The sequence below is a fragment of the Ahaetulla prasina genome, chromosome 5, assembly GCF_028640845.1.
Source record: "Ahaetulla prasina isolate Xishuangbanna chromosome 5, ASM2864084v1, whole genome shotgun sequence".
Lineage (NCBI taxonomy): Eukaryota > Metazoa > Chordata > Lepidosauria > Squamata > Colubridae > Ahaetulla > Ahaetulla prasina.
In genome coordinates this window covers 55,025,203-55,047,111 of record NC_080543.1, presented here as the reverse complement: position 1 = coordinate 55,047,111, position 21,909 = coordinate 55,025,203, and positions in this window count along the sequence as shown.

Here is a 21,909-nt window from a genome sequence, read left to right as displayed (position 1 = left end):
AAGAAAAATGTCTGAGGAATAAATAGCAAAGTTCCATTATCTCTTCAGTGTAAGTGAAGCTCCATACTCAAAGGTAAATCTAAGTAGCAGATGCTTGACTGGCTACTATTCTTATGCCTGGCTTATAAGCTTTCAGAGACATCTGGTAGTTACTTGTGGGAACAGAATGTTGACCTTTGCATAGCAATAAAGTTTCTGTATTATAGCTAGCAACGCAGAACTGAAAAAGAACTATAAAAATAAAATAAAATAAAATAAAGGGCTCTATTCTTGTGATGAGAATCCATCTGCTCATGAGAAGAAAGAGCAGGCTGCACTTTTTGATGCTTGGATGGCCATCTGATCTATTTTATGCTAGTCATTGGATAACAATGGCATTCTGAGCATAGCAAACTAACCATTGCCCTGGCCCTCAACAGTCATTTTTCTTTTAGTCAATGAATATCTATACTTCTTGGACATTGTGGCCCCTTTAATTTTCCATTTAAACATCATTTATCATGGAATCATGAACCACAACTTCACATTTATTTAGCTCATTCAGTGTCCTAGTATAAAAGCTAGTGGAGCCTAGTGCTTAAGACGTTGAGTAAAAGTTAGGGAACCCAAGTTTGAGTCCACCTTCAGTGAAAGTAGCTCATTGGATGCCTTTTAGCCAGCTATTAGCTCTCAGCACAGCACAGGGTTATTATTCTAGGTAAAAATAATTTTGTACTGCATTTATACATAAGCACATACTGTACCAAATTAAAATGCTAAAAAACTAATATTAATTTCAGTCTTTAGCATCTATATAATGAATGAGAAAAAAAGGATTTCATCAAACTTACAATATAATCTACCTTGCCACCAACAGAAAGGATGATCATAGTATAAAAAAGCCAAGTAGTGAAATAGATGGTCATATCTAGTATTGAAATCAATCAATTCCTTCAAAGGTATTAATATATGGCCTACATTTGCAGGCTTCCAATTAAGTGATAATGTAGGCAGGGTAATAATCAATGGCTGATAGAAACAAACTGGGATCACAGTTTCAGGTAGGTGTTACAGATTCCTGACTTATACTTAATACAATAATTCTTAAGGCAGTGTTGAAGTTTAATTCTCCATCCTCCTCCAGATCTCAGTGTAGAAAGAAGACCAGTATAGGTGCTGCTATTGTCAAGTCTATACATATCCACCATACAATTCCAAAATAATTTTGAAACCATCCCTCACAAACATAAATGAAGCTTATAAAAAATTCAGGACCTACAGATGATAGATAGATAGATAGATAGATAGATAGATAGATAGATAGATAGAAGGAAGCCATAGTCAAAGAATGGCAGCAATCGCTCTTACTCAAGAACAACCAACGTAGAAGCTCAGTTGCATTTTGTTTTCCTTCTTACCCTTTTTGAGAGATTACATTGCCACTTTTCTTGGGCAAATTGACCTCCAATTGCCCTTGTTCCCCCCCCCCCCCCGATAATCTGATTTGTGTTATGTTATTTTTCAGTGAATATATGAGGACTTACCTGAAGCACCATTATGAAAATGCACAAAAAGTGAAATAGCTAGTAAGAGAAGTTAAAAGACAAAAATGGAAAGGCAAGCACACATAGAAGTTATTTCATGTGTCAAATGAAGGTTTCCCCATGCAATTTCAATAATCTTCATCATCAAAATTATCATAGCTAGAGCTGACTGTACCTATATTTTTCAGGAATTTTCAATAATCTCTTGATGAAGTGCATTCGTATGTTATACAGCAAATCCCATGTATTGAGTATGATACAGATAGTTCTCAACTTACGACCACAATTGAGCCCAGAATTTATGTTGTTAAGTGAGAAAGTTGTTACGTGAGTTTTGCCCCATTTTATGACTTTTCTTGCCACATTTGTTAAGTGAATCACTGCAGTTGTTAAATTAATAATAAGGTTGTTAAGCAAATCTGATTTCCCTATTGATTTTGCTTGTCAGAAAGTCACAAAAGTAGATCACATGACTCCGGGACACTTCATCAGAAATGTGAGTCAGTTGTGAGTTTCAATTTTGGCCGCTACCGGTTTGCTCATAGGCATGCGTGCGCTCGTGCATGCGCAGAGATGTCCGGGTGGGTGGGCGGAGTCTCCTGCCGCCGTCACCACTATCAGTTCGCCCGAACTGAGGCAAACCAGTAGCAACCCACCACTGATCCAAATGTAAATCATGTGACCATGGATATGCTACAATGGTCATAAGTGTGAAAAATGGTCATGTCACGTTTTTCAGTGCTGTTGCAATTTTGAAAGGTCAGTAAATGAACTGTTGTAAGTTGAGGACTACCTGTAATATATACAAAGTAACACTGACTTGTGGAAAGACATAATGAAATATTTTTGGTTGTTTGCTGCTGAATTCTTCACCATTTATATTCTTCTTATTTAGTTTTGTTTAATAGCACCATAACACAATTTGAAATGTTCTTCATGCTTGTTGCTGTTTCTTAGATGAACAGGGTCTAAAAAAACCCACTCTCTGTTTGACAGTTAATTAATGGAAAAATTGTTGGCAGAGCAGTTAACATTGCTAGCCAAACAAGCAGATTGAATCCTAAGGTGACACCTGTAATGTATTACAACTACAAGGAAAACACTACTATCTTCTGCTATAAATAGTGGGCACAGAGGGTAGGATAGCCCAAATGTCTGCCATGAATATTAGCAAGACATTTCATGTAATAATAATCAACTATTATTTCCTGTTCTATTAATAGTTTGTAATGCTAGAAAACATCTAGCCTTTGAAAGATCAAACAATGCAGAGATGAATTAGAGATTCTTATAATAGCAAATTAAGATAGTTGACTGTACTGGTAATAATGAATAAATTATTCTTTTCAGCATTTTCCAAATTTTTGTAGTATATTTAATAATTTATTCCTTTCTTTTTGTTTAAATAACATCAGAGACATACAATTAAAAATGATCATGATACTTAAGGACAATCTAACACTCTAACATTCCTCAATCATTAAAATACCTTTTACACATTTAGGTTACATCTTTGTTGTGTTATACTTTTCTCCACATTTTAAATAGTAGGTTAATAACCAAAAGGAGAGAAAAGGCTACTCTGATTTGCAGATGGGTTCAGTAACCTGTCCAGAAGAACAGGCAGAAGAACAAGTCTTACCACTAAAAAAATGTATTTATGGTTTATTGTCTATCAATAAATACCTCAGTGAAGGAATGTCTGTTGCTTTAATAACTTTGAACAGAAGATCAAACTTCTAGGAGACACGTGTGTCTCTTTCCACATTACTTTAATGAGCATATTAAAATGTCACCATTTAATGATTGTATTTTTCAATGTCATACAAAAACTAAAGGGGGGGGGAGGGCTGAGGAAGAAAAAGAAAAAGTGGGGTTTGCTTCAATAAGGTGCTGTATTTTCATCCCTATTCAATACAAAGCAGCAATATCTGCCTTTGACTTAATTTGACAGTAAAGATGAACACTGGAAAAGCTAAGAAAGAGTTCGTATAACTATGTAAACCAAACAAGGTTTGTGAGTTGCAGTTCTGGCAGTTAGATTTCTTTGCCTTGGTCATTCATTTTGGGTAGGATTGGAGTTCTTCCATTCATATTCCAATAAATATTTGTTTGTTGCAATGAAATGTGATTCTTAATCACAACCAATTTACATTCTGGAATAATCCCAGTTTGAAAATATCAGTTTAATATCAGCCAAGTAAGGGCATTATTTGGACTTTGAAGAAACAGGATGGAAAGTATTGACACTTTGATATTGGAGAAGACTCATGAGAATACTATGAATAATGAAGAAAACAGATCATAGAATAATTCAGTTCAGAATTCACATTCAAAGCATGCAAGCACAAAAGGCTTCGATTATCACACTTCCGCTTGGCGCCACCTTTCTCGCTGGGTGCTAATTTATGGCACTCCGCACTGGATATGGTAAAAGCCGGTGTAAACAGCTACGAACAGCTGTTCCCGACTTAATTTTCCCTCTCTGGTTGAAAGAGCAGGGGAAAGAGCGGGGGGGGGGGGGGGAGAGTGGTAGATTCCCCTAGGGGCTTTGTTTTTCTTATGCAAAGTCCCGAAAGGTCGAATCCCATTGAATTCCTCCTTATTTTCTCCAGTATTCAGCGCGTCTCCTGCAAAAGCAGGAAAAGAGGAAGGTGTCCAAGTTCTGCTAACAATTGATTTCTTTTGGATCTCTATAAGCAGACGGAAGAAGCATGAGTGAACAATTACTGGTTTGCAAGTATTGTTGATTTCCTGATTTCCTCCTTTTTTTAAAGAGAGAAAAAAAATTTTTCTTCCTTCTTTTAAAAAGGCGTTTCAGACTAACTGCAAGTAGACTGATAGCCTTGCTGCGAAATCGAAACTGAATGGAGACTTCATCTTATTGTGTTGGATTGTGGATTGTTGGATTATATTACGTTGTTTAAGAATTTCATAAGGGGATTTTCAGCAAGAACTTTGCCATGAAGGTTCTTTCAGAAGAATGGATTCGTGACTTTATACAGGATTACACAGAAAGAATGTATTTAATTATTCAAAAATACGAACTGATAATAAATGGAGACGTTTTGGATCAAGGTTTGGAGGAAATTAACCAGTGTGATCAGGACTTAAATGCAATGGAGGAGATACAAATAAAAGTGGATAAATATGAAGATATGATTGTGAATAAACAAGTTGATGTAAAGAAGTTTCCTTTAAATAGTTTGGATGAAATGTTAGAATTTGTGTTACAGGAGGCTGTCTCCCGAAATGAAAAAAATTACAGGCTTAATGCTTTTCAAGAATTTTCTCTTTGGACTGATAGAATATATGGTAGTAATTTGTGGATTTTTGGACATAAGGAACTATTAGGCAATATTGTGACTGACTTTTCAAAAGGAGTAATGAAGGAAAGACAGAGATTAATGCATCAAAAAAAAATGACAAGAGACAAAAGTATTATCCTTGAAACAAACTTGTTTTGAATTATTAACAGACAAAAATATTGCTGTCCCTGAAAGACACTATGTGAGGAAGATCTGGAAGAAATGGGTTGATTATATGTTTTATATCTATCATTAAAAACTAGGTCTTTGGATTTATGCTGGATTTATACTGGATTTTGATGAGGAAGGATTAAATTTGAATAGCTCCTGTAATTTTCGGTATTGAAATCTTATAATGTGTTGTATTGTATTTTAACTAGAATATTTTGAAAGAGTTTATGTAAGAAAGACCTGGGGAAAATTATATGGTTATAGAAGCTATAAGGAGATATTTTTTGAATTGGATTGGATTTTTATGCTTTAGTTGGTTTTAAATACTTTAGGAGTAATTTGTTCTATTGATTTATATATTTTATTACTGTTAATTGTTAATTTTATTTTATTTTTTTCTCCTGAAGGATTTTGGTTATGTTAGGAGGAAGTCAGAGCTAGAGAGGGAAAATTGGTATAATAGTTTCGGGGGAAAATTTCTTAGCATTGTTTTATTTTTAACTATACCTTGTGCTTCTTCCGGGAAGTCAGGGGGGAGGGGGGAGGGATTAGTGAAGGGAGGGTCCAACCCTTTGTCCAAGGCAGGAGTCATTATACCATCCTGGACAAATGGTTGTCCAATCTCTTCTTGAAAACCCTCAGTGATGGAGCATCCACAACTCTGGGAGGCAAGCTGTTCCATTGATTAATTGTTTTCACTATCAGACAATTCCTCTTTATTTATAGATTGGATCTACATCTTATGAGTTTCCACCCATTGTTTGCTTGCTTGCTTGCTTGCCTGTTTGTTTGTTTGTTTGTTTGTTTATTAAATTTGCTTGGCATCCATCTTGCTTTGAAGCAATTCTTCTTGTCTTACCCTTGGGTGCTTGGAAATAAATAGATGCCCTCTTCTTTGTGACAGCTCTTCAAGTATTGGAAGATGGGTATCGTGTCTCCCCTAAGCCTTCTGTTTGTTAGGCTAAACAGATTTTCCTTAACCATTCATCATATGATTTAGTCTCCAGACCCCTTATCATCTTTGTTAGTCTTTTCTGCAGAGTGTAAACCCTTTTGAGAAAACTGAAAGTAATAAACCCTTCTGAGATTCAAATAGTCCTCAAGTTACAACTGGAATTACAGTCATAAGTCATGATAATTGTTAAGCAGAAAACAATCACATTCAATCTGATAACCTTTTTTTGCAGCACTCATTAAGTGAATACCAGTCATTAATTGCAATCATTAAGCGAACACAGCAGTCATTAAACAAGTCCATTTTCCCCATTGTTTTTTTTTTGGCCAGAAATTGGAAGCAAGCACCAGAAGCTGGCAAATCCCAATGAAAATCACAGTTACATAACCACAGAATGCTGCAAATGTCTGTAAATGTGAATCAATTGCCAAGCATCCAAAATGGGGTCACATGATCTCAGTGGCATGTGCTGCCATTGTAACCATGAAAACAAGTCATAAATAGCTTTGAGGAAATCTGTTGTAACTTTGAATGGTTTCTAAGCAGCTGGATGTTAGGTGAGAATTAGCTGTATTGCAAAAGACTTATAAAACAGCAGAATAATTAAATTAAAACCATTCTTGACTTAACAGAAAGAAAAAGTTTTTTTCATTAACTATGTTGGAATAGAGTCAAAAAGCTGGCAATGATGATTACATCTCACCTCCACTGAAGTATTAGAGTTCAATTGCTTGATTAGTATTAATGGGTACTGACTGTGGAGGTAGCTGGAACTCTCTGTAATCAATCAACAGATGACTGAGGTTAAAATTAAAAGCCTGATTTGCGATCTACAGAAACTGCAAAAAGTACTAACACAAAATCTGGTTCTCTGTTAGGTAATAGTACACATTGAACACTGAACAGAAGCTTCTTCTCTGCTCGTAAGCAAGAATATTTTCTTGCTCAACCTACTCAAGGTAATTTAGTGAAAATATCTTATATATTGTTTGTTAATAATGCATAGCATTATTATCACTCTGAGTCTCCAACCAATTATCCCCCATCAACCTGATTGGGGGTAGATGGCTGGAGTAAAGTTCAAGAATGCCTTTTTTAATTTTAAGACCATAGGAAAAGAATATTTTTGCATTAAAAAGAGAGAGGTAAAAAAAAGAAGCATAAAGAAAAAGAAAGAAAAGCAAAAATGTTCGTTTATAAATGAGATATCCTTCACTTCATTTTAGCACATTATTAGCCCTGCCTGCTAACTTTAAATTAAGTAACCTTGAAGAAACAAAGAACTTTTACAATGATGTAATTTTATGTCCTACTTCTGTTTTTCTAGCGGGTAGATATAGTAACATGTCTTTCTCTTACCATATATGTCCTTGTAATAGGCATGAAATTGAGATCGTAGGCCACATATTCTTCTATTCCTCCTGCAGACAGATCTGTCACATTTACTTATTAACACCTCTTAATAAAAATACAAAACAGGCTAGCAAGAAATGTAATAGATAATTTTATTTTATTTGATCAATACACTTTGTCTCAGAAAGAGTTCTGTTCAATTTTTACACTGTAAGAATAAATGAATTAATTCTTTAAAATCCTTTAACTATTTATGTGCAGATATTATAATATTATATATTAATGTATGTAGTAGTTCTAGGACTAAGCATTAATACATTGAAAATGATCTATATCACTAAGAATTGTTCTGTTATGGAAATGTGAGAAAGATGGGTGGTAAATAAATATGAAATATAAGTTAATAAATTTCTTTTTATTTAAGTTTAGTCAGTGTTAGATTTTAAATTTATTTCTTTATTAAATTAATTATTTTAATTTATTAAATTAATTTATGCTGCCCATCTCTCTACCAAGCAACATTGGGTGGCTTAAAGTATCATAAATAACTTAACAAAAGGATTACAGGATGAAAAATTTAGAAGGTTGGGCATTAAAAATTAAAATATTAAAATTAATATTAAAACAGATAAAAATATTAATGCATAGATGGGGTATAGGTGGAATCTTGTACTAATCTAACAGCCACCTCCAAAATAGGATGTCCCATTGGTTCCCAAGCCCAAACTCTTAAAAATTGTTATAAAAAATGTTAGATATATAAAAAGTATTCCCTTCTTACCCCTCTGAGTGGTATGCATCTCCCAGAGGCCTGGGAGGTTAGAGGATTCTGTGTAGTATCTTAACTGTTCCTAATATTGCACTCTTCTGGACAGAGAGCTCATTCCTGGGATCTTTTCAAACCACTCTTGACCATTTTATTTTTCAGATTGTCTCTAGTTCTTCCTTCAGGCCCTGATACTTTCTCCAGTTTCTCATACTCCTTTTTCCAGATGATGCTGTCACTTTTCCAGATGATGCTGTCACTATAGCTAACCCCACTGCTATCTTCTGTTCCTTATCGCTTACTATGATGTCTGTTAACCTGCCTATCTGGATCCACAGGAAACCATCCTCTTATTCTCTATGATCTTTCGTGGAATCTCCTATCTGATCTTGGGAGGGTCAGCCTATACACTGTGCAGATGTTCCTGTGCACAATACAGGTCCAGTCTTAAATATTGAAAGGTTGAAATTGATATTTCACCACTGTGAAGTATCACCACTCTTTACATAGAGGTAAGGAAATCAGACAGATATCTATATTCAGACCCTTATTTTATACTGATATATTATTTTCAAGTAATATACCCTTAAATGAATTGGCAAGGTAGCATAGAGAGCACTTGCCTATAAAGTCACTAAGAGTCAGACATGACTGAATGGTTAAAACAACAATATGGATTGGCACTGAGTTTTTTTTATAGGTCTCTCAAACTCTTTCATTAGTTTTGTCAATTCAAAGTGAAGCTCCTGTAAGACTCTATTAGCAGTACCTCATTTCCATTGAATTAGGGGAATGGAGGCCTGTAAACATGATTTTTCAATATCCCTGACAACTGAAATCTGGCAGTTCCTATCTTATTAGATTTAGATGTTAGATGAAATCACAGCTGAAATAGGAACAGAAGAACCATTGCAAAATGGTACCTCAACTCTCAATCCTCATAAGTAATCCAGAAGCACACTATGGTCAATACCAGTGGTGAAATTCAAATTTTTTTACTACTGGTTCTGTGAGCGTGGCATGGTGGGTGTGGCTTGGTGGGCATGGCCGGAGAAGGATACTGCAAAATCTCCATTCCCTCCCCACTCTTGGGGGAAGGATATTGCAAAATCTCCATTCCCACCCCACTCTGAGGCCAGCCAGAGGTGGTATTTGCCACTTCTCTGAACTACTCAAAATTTCCACTACTGGTTCTCCAGAACCTGTCAGAACCTGCTGGATTTCACCCCCGGTCAATACTACTGAACACTACTAAGAGTCATATTACTCAATGCTCGCTAAGTTAAATTAACTTCCGAAGTAGAACTTAACACTGCCTCAGGAATAAAGGGACAATAATGAGACTGTTTAAAAAAATACCTGATTGCTTTTCCATAACTCCATAAATCAATATCACACTGGACTTCATCCCTCTTCTTGGAGTTTAATTCTTTGCACCAAGCAACTGGAAAACCACTGTTTATATCTTCTTCCATTTGGCACAGCTTCTTCCCTATTGAGCTATTTTTCAGTTAGTTTTCTCAGAGTAAGCCCTACTGAAGTAGGATTTAGAAGACGAAGAATTGTGCTCTGGGTCATCTTATTATTGGGAAGAACCAATCCATTTATAGCTAAACAGTGACATCCAATGGCTAATGAAATGAAGGCCAGGTATTCCTCATTTTCTTACCTGGCCTAGTTTATGTATTATATTCACAGGTATACAGGTGCAAATGTAAAATTTTGCTATTACTAAATAACGCAGGTACCCACCCATGATATAATATGAACTAATTAAGTTTTGCTATGGTTCTGTTGAATACCATAAGATGAATTCAAAATCGGGACTACCCAATTGTTAAAGATGTATCATCAATTAAACAAAGCCAACAGTTTGAAAATTAAGTAAAATATTAAGCACATAATGATGAATGGACCATAGGGTAAAATGAATCAAGCAACTTTACTAAGAATGTGCTTGAATGCAACAAATGAGTAAGCTTTCCATTTAATTTTATTCAGTAACCCTTGAATAGGAAGAGATGTTCTTAAAGTTCACATATAGGTAGCACATTAGTTATAGTACTGGAATCAGTGTTGCTTAAAGTATCCACTAAACTCCATACAACATCTTATCTCTCTTAAAACTAAAATAATAATAAAAATGTCAAACTTTTACCAGATTTCAATCATTATGCTTTGTTCAGTGCATTGACAGCTTCGACTTTACAGCCTGAGTTGAGATGTATAGTTGGGTACCATCCATATCCTGATGATACCAAATGCCAATCTGATGGATGGCTCCACACAGTAGTTTTATCTAAACAAAAAGCAAAGACTATCAAACCTTGATATTCCCCACAAGTGACAATCCAGATTTGTGGAGCAACCAATAACATGTATTTTGATGATTTCTAAGATTAATCAGATGTGCATAGGGAAAGATGGTTTGATTCAGTTCTTAATTTAAAAAGAATTGGCCTTTCTGCACAGAGACATTGGCAAGCAGATTTTAGTACAATATAGAAACACACCTTTTTGATGCGGGTTATAGTTTCTATTTATTATGATAGGGTTGCATATAAAGTATTCTATTAACTGCTTGGTATACATTTTTGTTTGTGTAATGCTTGATAAATTTCTCATCTAACTAACAGCATTAATTCACTGATGTATAATGACGGTGACAGTGCTGTTATATTTTTCATGATGTAAAGGGTTAAACTAGAATATACTTTTTACACTGATAAAGCAATGGTATAAACCAGCTTTCAGATATTCTTCTTTCCTGTTTCTTCCTTCCTGTATAGTTTTGGACTCTTGTTGCTAACTCTTCCAGATTATACAGCCAGTATGTGTTGATGTTCTAAAACAAACTTTAAAGATCTCTCATTTTAACAGGGACATCTAATTTGAATGAGCTGCATCTAACTTATTTTATCTGGTAGAAGATATCAGAAAACATGATAATTGCAAGATGAAGAATGTCTCTGTCATCCATAATGATATAATTCAGTAGATCATTTATGCAATGAATCAGTGTCCAGTTCAGTCTACTTATAGTTCACAAAGTTATATTTCATGTCGATATAGTTATGTATATAAATGAGAAAAATTTGTAGATGAGAAATACATATTAATAAGCTGGCCAAAGAATTGCTGTTTCAGGATTCAAAAGCTGATGGATTTAAGTTTTATTTGCATATTTACTTTTCATAAAATGTAATTTTTCTGGCCAATTGGTTTCAGAATTAAGTATCAATTGAGTCATTTATGGGGAATGGGTTTAAGCATAATTTTGTCTGCGTTGGATTATATCCTTTTTGCCCATTGATCTGAACTAATGGTAAATGTGTTTGATTTGGAAAAATAGAAGTACAGGCTCAGACAGGACTGCCAATTTTTTCTCAGTTATTGCATTGAATAGAAGTTATCATGCAGGTATAGCATTTAGTTCCTCTATTAATTTTATTTCTGTGTAAAAACACTTTAGCTTTCATTTGAGTTCAGTCACACTCTATGCAACTTTCCCTTTATTTTTTCTAGTTCAGCTAAGAGGTATGCAGTGGTGGGATTCAAATAATTTAACAACCGGTTCTCTGCCCTAAAGATTTCTTCCAACAACCAATTCACCAAACTGCTCAGAAAGTTAACAACTGGTTCTCCTGAAGTGGTGCGAACTGGCTGAATCCCACCACTGGAGGTATGTATAATAATTTTTAAAATAGTAATATATGGTATCAGTCTTTTAATAACAAACAAGGCATTATGTTGGCAGCTTCATTGTAAATAGGACACCATCATGTAAGGTACTCAAACTTGTACAGCTTTTATTTCTGTTCTCTATTTGAATGCCATTGTAGGAGATGACCAGGCTGAGCTGAAGGAAGGAGTCAATCATCAAACATGAGCCCCTTCATGCCCAATAAGTGATCTAAGTCCAACCCACCATGAATTCCTTATCTACCACCAAATTGCTGTGACCGTTAGTAGTTCAGATTCTTGTAAAGAGCTTAAGCTTAGAATAATATTATACTCATTTGAACTGCCTGAATCTTCTGATTTCCTATCATTACCAGGATGACAGGAGTGTTTATGTCTTCAGTTATATGAATGACTTCTTTATCAAAATTTAACATTATGTTGTCAGAATGGACAAATAGGCTCATATAACATAACATAACATCAAAGTTGGAAGGGACCTTGGAGGCCTTCTAGTCCAACCCCCTGCCCAGGCAGGAAACCCTACACCATCTCAGTCAGATGATTACCTAACATTTTCTTAAAAATTTCCAGTGTTGGAGCATTCACAACTTCTGAAAGCAAGTCGTTCCACTTATTAATTGTTCTAACTGTCAGGAAATTTCTCCTTAGTTCTAAGTTGCTTCTTTCTTTGATCAGTTTCCACCCATTGCTTCTTGTATATATATATTATATATATTATATATATTATAGACTTTTAGTATTTTTCTTATTCAGATAGGGGAACTCCTATTATTTCAACTCTAAGAGGTAAGAGAGGTAAAAGAATGTAAAATGTGAAGAAAATAAACAGACTTTAAATTATGCAGCTAGGATAAGCGATATGTTAATTGATCTCTCTATTGGACCAGGGATAAGGAACCAATGAAAGGACTAAAATTATTTGGGGTTGGCACACGTAAATAATTCATTTGAGATTAATTAGGAAATAAAATTTCTAAGAATGGACAGAAGCTAAATTAAATTTAAATAGATTAGTCTCAGTTATTCCATAATCACTAACTTGCATCAAATGTTTAGTAACATATGCACAGCAATAATACTTTTGCCATTCACATGGGATATAAAGATCATATTTCATACTAATGGTTTAATTTAAGAAGAGCAGTCATTAAAAAGCTACTCTCCCTACTCAACTCCAGATCTTTCATAACGGTGATAATTTTCTGGGTAGGTAATTAAAATAATAATTTTGCCTAGAATCACTGTCCTAGATAACAAAACTTTGTCTTCTCTCCTTTTGCTCATTGATTGTCAACAAAATGTTCCATACCACAAATATCCATTTCCAGATTCATTTTTGATAAGCATTTCGTTAAGTTGAACTATGGCACTTGAAAGGAAACTGCATAAGAATAGAAGTGACCTGTGAGTCATGAAAATTTAAAGTTTAATTAACACCATGTAGTTACTTGAATTATTTGTCTCAATCAATCATAGAATTATACAATCTTAATTTTTTTAAAATATTTCCCCCAAATGTATGCATAAAATCAGTTCCGAGAACAAATTGGTTTTAGTATTATTATTTCTCTCAGTGCACTTGTCAACAACTTGCTCTTGATTTAAACAGTGGGAAGGGATGAAATTAAACAGGTATATCTATAGGCATTTGCATGTTATTTATTGAAACAATAATTCTACTGAGGTGGAGGAAACAGATTGATTTATGTTATACACACACACACATATATATTTCAACAATATATGCATATCATTTTAGAAGTAGCATTTTCTTCTCTGTAATACAGGTGGTCCTTGTTTAATAACCACTCATTCAGTGACTACTAAAACAAGTAGTAGTTATAACTCTTTTTTGGAACTTCCAGTTGGTGCGGTGCCCCCTTGTTCACATGGTCATGATCCAGGCAGTTGGCAACCAGCCTGGATTTCCCCAAAAATTTTTCTTTTATTCAAAAAGTTAAAATTTAAAATTTAAAAAAATGAACAAAGGCAAAACAAAACTAAACAAAAACATTGAAAAAATATGAATTAAAAAAAGGAAAAATACATATTATCCCCCTAGTTCAGGTCTGTCAAACTGGCGGCCCACGGGCTGGATGTATAATGTGCAGACCATGCCCACCCCGGCTCTGCAAAGGCAAAAAACATCATGATATGTCACGCGACACAATCAAGTTTGACACCGTGCCCTAGTTAAACACCAACAAATCTGTTGCAACAATAATTCCTCCCTTGCAAAGAAAGTCCAAAATGTATAAACTTGGACATCTATCTGCAACCAAATTGACCTGACCTACATTTCACATATTTATTTATTTATTTATTTATTTTATTAAATTTCTATACCGCCCTTCTCCCGAAGGACTCAGGGCGGTGTACAGCCAGAAATAAAATACAATATATATACAATTAAAATGAATTAAAATATAGCAATTACTAAACGGCTGATAGTTAAAAAAGAATTTAAAATTTAAAATATTAATAAACCCCGATATAAAATCAAACTATTATGCCAGTCCTGCTTGGATAAATAAATATGTTTTCAGCTCACGACGGAAGGTCCGAAGATCAGGCACTTGACGTAGGCCAGGGGCGTCGATGCTCCCACAGAGAAGGCCCTACTCCTGGGGGCCGCCAGCCGACATTGTTTGGCGGACGGCACCCTGAGGAGACCCTCTCTGTGAGAGCGTACGAGTTGGTGGGAGGCATAGGGTAACAGCAGGCGGTCTTGTAAGTACCCGGGTCCTAAGCCATGGAGTGCTTTAAAGGTGGTAACCAGAATCTTGAAGCACACCCGAAAGACCACAGGAAGCCAGTGCAGACTACGGAGCAGTGGTGTTACGTGTGAGCCACGAGCGGCTCCCATTACTACTCGCGCAGCTGCATTCTGGACTAACTGCAGCCTCCGGGTGCACCTCAAGGGCAGCCCCATAAAGAGAGCATTGCAGTAATCCAGCCGAGACATAACCAGAGCGTGAGTGACTGTGCATAAGGCATCCCGGTCAAGGAACTGGCAGACCAAGCGAACTTGGTAAAAGGCCCTCCTGGAGACGGCCGCCAGATGTTCATCAAAGGACAGCCGTCCATCCAGGAGGACGCCCAAGTTGCGAACCACCTCCTTTGGGGCCACTAACTCGCCCCCAACAGTCAGCTGCGGGTGCAGCTGACTGTACCGGGGTGCCGGCATCCACAGCCACTCCGTCTTGGAGGGATTGAGCTTGAGTCTGTTTCTCCCCATCCAGACCCGTACAGCTTCCAGGCACCGGGACAGCACTTCGACCGCTTCGTTGGGGTGGTCCGGGGTGGAAAAGTACAGCTGAGTATCATCAGCGTACAGATGATAACTCACCCCGAAACCACTGATGACCTCACCCAGCGGCTTCATATAGATGTTGAACAGGGTAGGCGAGAGAATCGACCCCTGAGGTACTCCACAAGTGAGGCACCTCGAGGACAACCTCTGCCCCCTGTCAACACCGTCTGCGACCGGTCAGAGAGATAGGAGAACCACCGATTAACGGTGCCTCCCACTCCCAATCCCTCCAACCGGTGCAGCAGGATACCATGGTCGATGGTATCAAAAGCCGCTGAGAGATCTAATAGGACCAAGGCAGAGGAACAACCCCTGTCCCTGGCCCTCCAGAGGTCATCCACCAACGCATATGACAGAAAAATATAGTTAATAGGTTAAAAAACAGTGAAGTTAATATTCAAAGCACCTTGTCTGTTACTGTAATTAGTTCATAGAAAGTATGTTATCTAATATAGAATAACAAGATCTAGATATCTAGAGAACATAACCAAAATTTATATAGATATCAGTGATTACTGATTCACTTTCAGACTCATTTTAATGTGACAATATTTCTTCTCCTTCTCCTTCTCCTTCTCCTCCTCCTCCTCCTCCTCCTCTTCCCCTTCCCCTTCCTCCTCCTCCTCCTCCTCCTTTGTATGGCCCACATGCAGCCTATTTGCACTTAAGCAAAGGATGTATTTACATTGCCCCAACATCTATAGAGTCTTACCAGCTGAGATATGAATTTGTTATTAATTGTGAGAGTGTGACAGTATCAGCACACCCTGTCCTTCATCTCCTCACTGTAGGAATACAGCTTTTCATACACTGCTGTTCTATGCATAAATGTGTTGGCTTCTACAAGCAATTAATACCAAGTTAGGGAAAAAAGACTTTACAGTCTTATTTAAGAAACTAATTTTATATGTCTGTAATATGTCAGAGTGATATTGTTTCATCACTTCTTTCTTTTCTCAATTTAGTTTTTCTTTCTCTTCAAACTCTGAACTGTGTAGTACTTACTTGATTTGCTCTTTCCCATAATGGCTCATGGATAGTGGACATGCCTAAATAATTCATGTTATTTCCTAAATAGAGCTTATCTTTATCTGCAAACACCAGCTTCAAGAATATTTTCTTATAAAAAATAGACTCCTAATTATACTATTTATCTCACTTTGCATTCTTTCCACTGTATGAAGTTATCTACTATTCAGTCCTTATTCTGTCTAATGAAAGAGATGGTGTGAGGGAGCTGAGATCTGTCTTTTTTTCCTTTGTATAAAAAATAATGAGAGAAATTTGTTAATCTAGAGGGTGACAAACAACAAATATCAAGGTTCACCCTCCCTCTAGACTGCAGTACCTTGCCTCTCTTTGTCTCCTCCTTATCTGTCCCCATTATGTCCTATCAATTAAAGAGAGAGAGAACATTCTGAAATCTCTAAATATAGCACAACTGGACTGAAGCAGATAATTAGAAAAATTAGCCAGAGACATTACATATACAGTATTTTCATAAATGTTCCTAGAAATAGTTATTAATTGATTTATTCAATTTATATAGCTGTGGAGGCGCAGTGGTTAGAATGCAGTATTGCACACTAATTTTGCTGATTACCAAGGGTTTAATCCTCACAGGGACTCAAAGGTGACTCAGCCTTCCATCCTTCCGTGGTCACTAAAAGGAGGACTGAGATTGTTGAGGGCAATATGCTGACTCTGTAAACTGCCTAGAGAGGGCTGTAAAGCACTGTGAAGCAATATATATAAGTCTTAAATGCTATTGCTATTGCTATTGTCTAGCTCACTTTTATCTGACTTTTGGTGACTTATAATAAAGTGAATGTAGTTAAAACTTATAAATTATAAAATTATAGATGATGTCAAATGAAAACTATTATAAAATTAAAGTAACATTGCTATCACCTAGTCTAGTCTGCTGCGCAGTACAACATTTTCTGTTAGCCTATAATACTAATATATACTCTGAAAACAATTACAATATGAACCACATTTGGTACAATCTTGTTCTAACAGAACAAGCTAGTAGTGTCAAACAAATATATTAAAAAAAAATCATCCTTCCTGGCATTTTTTATTATAGAAATCTTGGGCTCCAGTTGGTAAAGTCCTCAGACAACTACTGTAGAACTACTACTAAAAATAATTGCTACCAACCTGCCTTCCATTGAGGACCTGTATACTGCACGAATCAAGAAGAGGGCCGTGAAAATATTTGCAGATCCCTCGCATCCTGGACATAAACTGTTTCAACTCCTACCCTCAAAACGACGCTATAGAGCACTGCACACCAGAACAATTAGACACAAGAACAGTTTTTTCCCGAAGGCCATCATTCTGCTAAACAAATAATTCCCTCAACACTGTCAAACTATTTACTGAATCTGCACTACTATTAATCTTCTCATCGTTCCCATCACCCATCTCTTTCCACTTATGACTGTATGACTATAACTTGTTGCTGGCAATCCTTATGATTTATATTGATATATTGACCATCAATTGTGTTGTAAATGTTGTACCTTGATGAACGTATCTTTTCTTTTATGTACACTGAGAGCATATGCACCAAGACAAATTCCTTGTGTGTCCAATCACACTTGGCCAATAAATTCTATTCTATTCTATTTTAAATATACAGTGTCTTTAAGTGCTGTCAAACTACAACTTAACCCTTTTTATTTTTATTCAGAACAATCAAATCCACTCTAATCTGAATATTGTCAAATGTATGTCTGATTTTTTTAAAAAAACAAACTACCTTGATTGTTCTTAAATAAACTATTTAATAAACTACCTTGATTGTTAGCATTTGGATATCCATATTAATCTGAGACATAGGGTACTGGAGTTCTTGGTGCTCTCTGAGCTTGGTTGTTTGCCTGCAGACATTTCTTTTCCAGACTGGGTAACATATTTAGTGCTAGAAGGGACCAGGGAGCTCTTTTGTTATATACAGTAGCTTGCCCTGTCAGTATTGGTGGAGTGTTTTTTCACCTTGGTAGTTACTTGATTAGGCTGTTGTTTACTGGTTGATTGGTCGTCTCTATAGAGATAAACAACATTTAAAAGAGATTATAAAAAAACCTAACAGTAAAGAAAAAGACCACATGATTCTTTTCCTGTATAGCATTTATCAACTATTCTTTAAATTCTCACACAGCCTACTGCACAACCTGCTTCATCTGCAAATTTAACAGTTTCACACTATTAACATTTTATTTCTTGAAACATGAAAGTGAGCAAGCACTAGTCAAGAAGGGTTTAACATTTTCCTGATCCTGAGTAACATGACCACAAATGTCTGTCCATTATGCTTTTTTAAAATTAGCTATTGTCTTATGACTCTATAAATTTACTTGCTTTTTCCATAGCTTCATCACCTACTATAGATGTTACTTTGGCACTTTAGAAAGCAGCCTCATATACAGATTGGCAAATTTCCTTCGCCTTTTTCTGTATGTTCCATATTGTTGATTCATTAACATTGAACTCAAAGCCAATAGCACTATAACTCATGCTTGAACAAAACTTATCTAACATGTGTATTTTCTCCCTAAGGCATGTTACAGCTTTTTTGGGGGTTATTTTAGCAAGCAAAATCACCTGTATGGGAACAGACATGCAGAATGTTGGCTCAAAACTTTTGCTACTCTGCACGTGTGTGCAAAGAACCATGAATGCATCATGAGTATTGATTTTAGGGTTAGAAATAAATTGTTAATGGGAGGGGGGGATTCACAAATATAAACCCATGAATAATGAGCGTTGCTCGTATGTCTCGATCTATTTTGTATCATCCTTTTCGAAAATTGTTTGCTAAAAAAAAAAAAAAAACAGGAAAAGTCACCACCTTTCCACTTTTAAAGGATAAAGGATGCTATAAATAAGGGTGATGTTGTCTAGTCCAGTTGTAAGGTCCCATAATTAAAGCAGAGTAATTGCACAAGAAGTCTTATCTGGAAATAGCCTGAGTCTGCTCTCATCCTTTTGGGCAGCATCTTCCAGGAGCTATGAATATATCTTAAGCAGAATAGTTTCCTGAAGCTACACATGATTTCAGGGCAAACAAACATGGGAAATTAAATTTCTGTGGGCCAAACTACTAAATGATGCATAGTGGCACTATTTCTCAGGTGGTTGCAAATGCTTGTTTATTAAAACCTGAAGTTTTGGGCTCTGCAGCAGAAATTTATTTTAGCTGATAATGTAAAGCCATCTCTCATTCCTGGTACTAATGCTGCATGTAGTTTGTGACCTTTCCTAAGGGAGAAAATGGTTCACCCACATTCCATTTTATGGAACAAGAGAAAGAAATGAGTTCTGGGTTGCTTCACATAATGGAAGAGTGTGGTTTTTGTGAAAAGATAGATGCTATATATGACAAGAATGCAGAGATTGGAAGATAAGTACCTGAGTGTTCTCTGCATTGCACTTTTAAAAATGGCATATTACTGGTTCAAATGACTTCTTGCAGCAAATCAATTCAGTGGGATTGGCAGCTATATAAATCTGATTTATAAATAAATAAATTCCCATTTTATTATTAACACAATTTTACTATATAATAAAGGATGAACTTTCCAGGGAACAGTGAATGTGAAATAAAATTCTTACCCATAAATATTTTACTCTTAAAAGTCTTGTAGCTGAATATTAATCAATATGCTCTTTGTCCCCATGTATGTTTTCATAGTTGCCCACCCGCTATCAAATCTGTAGCTGGTTTACTATAATCAATGCTTTTATATGGCTTTGATTTGGGGTAATTGGAGCCCGTTGGATATGCTGGCTGTGATTCATTAGATCTGCTATTGTACAAATTCGTTGATTTGTTTTTTATGGTTTGAGCTGACCAAAGTCTATTGGAGTTATGTCACATTTAAGCAGAATAAAATGAATAAATAACAACCCATGAAAAGAAATCATAAACTTTCATGGAAGAACAACATTAAAACTTACCATAGAAGGTATCATACTCTTTTTTTCAGTATAATCAGTGACAATAATACTGAATCTTATGAAAAATGCCAGCTTTCTTGCTTTTTTATGAAATCAAGCTGCAAAAAAGTATTGATTACTTAGAAGACAACATCAAGCATGATATTTCCTGTTGGGATAAATTCGAAAATGTTGTATATGAATGAAGTCTGAAGAAATTATAAGACACTGTAGTAGTGTACTGAATTTTCCTGAAGACAAGTAAAAATCAATTAGAGATGTCGATTGTGTAATTTAGGCTTCATCATCTGGCAATCAGCCTAAATTCCATCATTGACAAGAGGCTGTTGGACTATTGAAACCACTCTGGCATAAAAGAGTTTCATTACATGTGTTGATATTGTCAATAATGTCTCGTAGATGGTAGATGTAAGAAAGAAGCATGGTGTTGGGTCATGTAGTCTTCATATGTTTAACTTATAAAATCTTAATTAAATGTTTGAGGCACTGAGATTCACCATGGACCCCAGTAGCACGCTTGCCAAACAAACAGATCTCCCTTGCTAGAACAAAGGGGTGAGGTAGTATAATCTTCTTCTTTTCTTCTTCTATAAGTATGTGTGTGGCCTTGGGAAAATAAAAACTGGGTAGAAAAAAAATTACCATATTTTTCAGAGTATAAGACACACCCTTTTCCCCCAAAAAAGAGGGTGAAAATCTGGGTGCGTCTTATACTCCGAATGTAGCCCCGCCCAGCTTCTCAAACGGAGGTTTCAGAAGCTGAAAAAAGCATCAGAAACAAAGCTTCAGAAAAAAGCCCCCAAACAGAGCTTCAGAAGCTTTTTTTCTGAAGCTGTTTCAGAGGCTTTCAGAGGCATAAAAAAAAGGTTTTTCTGAAACGGAGTGTCAGAAGTTTCAGAGGCGGAAAAAAAAGCAAAAAAAAAAAAAAGGCACAGAATTCACAACCAAGGAACCTGTTGCTAAAATTCACCTGTGGAACAACTGATTGGAGGTATTCCAGGAGGCTGATCCACATACGAATCAGCTTTTTTCTATTTTCCTCCCCAAAAACTAAGGTGCGTCTTATACTCCAGTGTGTCTTATACTCCAAAAAAACACAGTAATTTTCCTGGCTTACAACAGAAACAAACATTTGGAGCACATCTTGTAATAAAGTGTCAACAAACTGTTCTGGGAGATTTGTCCAAGATCTTCTCTATAGGTTAAATAGGAATGTATAATGCATGTGGTGTATGTATTTGTAGAATGTATGTGGCTACCTATCTGACATAGTGATCATAGGCGGCTCACAACACCCAATGAAATAGCAAGATAGCAACAGAACAAGCCCTCCCCAACAAGCAATGGACCACTCATATTTGTATTGGCTTCTTGACTCAATTCCATCCTAGCCCAGTACTTGGAGAAAGAGCCAGATATCTTTTTCAGAAGGCTAAAAGGCAGGAGTGAAATCCAGCAGGTTCTGACAGGTTCTGGAGAACCGGTAGCAGAAATTTTGAGCAGTTCGGAGAACCAGCAAATACCACCTCTGGCTGGCCCCAGAGTGGGGTGGGAATGGGGATTTTGCAGTATCCTTCCCCCAGGAGTGGGGAGGGCATGGGGATTTTGCTGTATCCTTCCCCCCCCCCCCGGAGTGGGGAGGGTATGGAAATTTTGCAGTATCCTTCCCCTGCCACGCTCACCAAGCCACGCCCACCAAGCCACACCATGCCCACCATGCCATGCCCACAGAACCAGTAATTTAAAAAATTGGATTTCTCCACTGCTAAAAGGTTACTCTACTACAAATGTGAAGACACAGATTATTTCTGAAGCATAAAGAGTTTGACTTTATTTAAATGTTCACT